Here is a 3,727-nt window from a genome sequence, read left to right as displayed (position 1 = left end):
CTCTTATTATCTAAACCAAGTCCATTTTTTTAAAATGTGGAGAAAAATAAATATTCAGACACCAGAAGCCTATATTTCGAAACAGGACAAAATAACAATGTGTATGAAGTTCATATAAAACCTCAAATCTCCCCAAATATCACTAAATCACTACTAAAAGCTATGTATTTACTTGCTCCACAGATGTATATATATATGAAATTTGTTTAAATGCAAATTATATAATTATTTATCACTTAACTCATTAGCAGATAAGTTTGCATGTAGGATTCAAATATATTGGTTATGAGGTACTTTTTCCTTCTTATTGCAACAAAGATGTACTATAATACAACTAAATAATATGCAATAATATTATCTTTGGAGTTGCCAGTGCAAGGCAGATCCATATGCTGTGGAACCAATACAGTAAGAAAATTAATATTCTTAGATAGAATAAAAGAGCCCAAATAAAATTCATCAAGTTGGATTTTAATTGTATTATATCACTATTTCAGGAACTTCTTTTTTAATACAAAAAAAATAAATTCCTTTACTTAATATAGAGCAAACAATTATGTTTCATTGTGAAAAATCATTCCCATATGTGTTTTTCAGATTTTCTTAAACAGGAAACACCTACACAATAATTTACAAATATAGTTTAAAATATTTGTGGACTCAAATTACAAACAAACTGTAAGAAAAGTTTGCAAGGCATTAAATCAGCATAGAGTACTCAACCACGACCTATAAGTCCAGGGAATCTACAAGAGGAACAATTACTAACTCATTTATTGGAAAAAACACATATTCAGACTTCAGAAATGCACCACAGGCCTAGGGCCCCTCAGCACACAGTTTTAAGTAAAAATTTCTAGAATACAATGTTCCTCAAGATTACCTTAACCCAAGAGATTAATTGAGGTAAACAATAATGTTAGCATTTTACACAGATGATACTTACTTTGTTTTTTTCCTCTCAGGTATGTTTTGGCTAGGCTGGAACTATCTAAGGCATCACTGGCTAATAAAACTTTCTGATGAAAATGTTCTATATTGCTTGTTCTAACATGGCAGCAACTAGCCACATGTAGGTAGTGAGTTCTTGAAATGTGGTTAGAAAGACTTCTGAATTTTATTTATCTTAACCTGTCAGAGTGGTTTTCATCAATAAATCAACAAACAAGTGTTACTGAGAATGTGGAGAAAAGGGAACCCTCATGTGCTATTGACTGGAATGCAAATTGGTGCAGCCACTATGGCAAACAATATGGGAGTTCCTCAAAAAAATAAAATGAGAACTACCTTATGACCCACCAATTCCACTTCCAGGTATACATCCAAAGCAACCCCAAATACTAATTCAAAAAGCTATATGCATACCTATGTTCACTACAGCGTTATTTACAATAGCCAAGATATGGAAGCAACCCAAGAGCCCATCAATAGATGAGTGGACAAAGAAGTTGTGGTATACACACACACACACACACACACACACACACACACACACACATACACACACACACACACACAGGGATATTATTTGACCGTAAGAATGAAATCTTACCACCTGTAACAGTATGGATATACCTAAAGTATATTATGTTAAGTGGATTAAGTCAGACAAAGACAACTACAAAATGATTTCACTTACATGTGGAATCTAAAGAACAAAATAAATGGACAAAGAAAACAGAAACAGACTCACAGATGCAGAGAACAAACTGAGGGCTGTCAGATAGGGTGGGGGTGAGGGGCTGCATGAAAAAGGTGAAGGGATTAAGATCCACAAATTGCCAATTACAAACACAGTGATGGAATGTAAAGTACAGGATAGGGAATACAGTCAATAATACTGTAATAACTATGTAGGGTGCCAGTTGGGTACTTGAATTATCAGGGGTATTACTTCATAAATTACATGATTGTATAACCACTATGCTGCACACTTGAAACTAATATAAATAATATTGTCAACTGTAATTGAAAAATAAAATTTAAAATACAAATAAATAAATACACAGCCATATGTGCCTGGCAGTTAACACACTGTTCAGCATAGGTCTAATGGATAATATTTATAGCTTAACTATCCCAAGTCTTAAACTATTACAGATTTCTTGCTATTTCCACACAATCCGTCTTTCCCTCTTGATATGACAGTAGCTATCCTCTAAGAAGTTACCTAAATAGTAAAAACCTATAAACCAGTGTGTTTGGTTCATGGAGGCTTATCCATCTTCCACATAGAGCAAAGACAAAAGTTTAATAAATTTATTAGATATTTTACTGGTAAAAAGACATTGGTAATAGCAAAATTATTCTAGTTATTAGAGATAACATTAAATGTTTATCTTCCATCTAGAATTTGAGTAATGAGAAAGCCCTTTATGGTCCTTATATTGGCTCCCCTTCCCACAACTTAGATATACTCAATCAAGGGCACCAAGAAGAATGAAAGCTTATTAAAGGAGATCATTAATGTTCAGGCTCATTATCCCAACGGTTATTTTCCTCTGTTATGTCTCAGTGAAATATGCGGACAAGTGCAGAAATGAGGAAGAACAAAAGCTAAGGGGAAAAATGTGGGAGCTGTAGCAGTCGTTTGTCAGGGCACAGCAGTCCCCAACAACCTCTTTCAGGCTAATGACAAATCACATCAAGTGAGGTTCAAGGGCTGCATAGAATGGTATATATTGGGGTGGCCAAAAACTTTGTAGTTTTTGGTTCTAGTAGAACTTAGTTGTCTTTAACTTAATTTGAAACAATTTTGTTAGATTGTATTGTGACATCTGTCATACCAGAATGCATTAAAAAAATCTTATCAAAATTGGTGAATTTTTGTGCAGCTATTTTAATATTGAAGATGGAAGAAAATATGCAACATTTTTGGTATATTAGCTTTATTATTTCAAGAAAGGTAAAAATGCAACTGAAATGCAAAAAAAGAAAGAAAAAGCTTTGTGCAGTATATGGAGAAGGTGTTGTGACTGCTCAAACATGTCAAAAGTGGTTTGTGAAATTTTATACTGGAGATTTCTCGCTGGATGATGGTCCATGGCTGGGTAGACCTGTTGAAATTGATAGCAATCAAATCAAGACATTAATTGAAAAAATCAACATTCTACCACATGGGAGATAACCAACATACTCAAAATATCCAAATCAATAAAGTTGTTGTGAAAATTTTAAAAATGTGTCTTTTAGTTTGTGGGAAAAAAGCTAAATGGACTTTGTAGCCATCCCAATAGAAGGTCAGATGCAAAATAAAAAACAGTTTCCAAGACCAGGTGATGTGACTGAAATACCTACCTAATAAATGCTCTTCATCTTAGAGTTCAAGAATGCCAGCTACATGAAAAGCACATTGGGTAACAGTCCAAAAGAGCATGGGTTCAAAATATTTGGGAGAAAAAAATTTAAAATAAGTCTCACAAGACAAAAGAAAAAATGTAAATGTTACTCTTAAGGCACAGGCTGCCTGTGAAGCCAGAAATTTACCATTCTTTATTAATGACCATGACATAGGTCAGTGCTTCTCAAAGTGTGCATATGGACTACTGGTATCAAAATTATTTGGGGAACTTATTAAAATAGAGTCCTGGGATTTGTCTCAGTTCTTTCAAATCCAACTCTCTGAGGGTGCATATTGGAAATACGTATTTTTACTAATATCCCCAGATGATGCCCATGCAAACCAGAGTTTGAGAACTTCTATTAAAATAGAGACATAAGGAATGAC

Source organism: Phyllostomus hastatus, unplaced genomic scaffold, assembly GCF_019186645.2.
Source record: "Phyllostomus hastatus isolate PE091 unplaced genomic scaffold, TTU_PhHast_1.1 phas_contig_58, whole genome shotgun sequence".
Taxonomy (NCBI): Eukaryota; Metazoa; Chordata; class Mammalia; order Chiroptera; family Phyllostomidae; genus Phyllostomus; species Phyllostomus hastatus.
Note: the sequence above shows the minus strand (reverse complement) of the source record.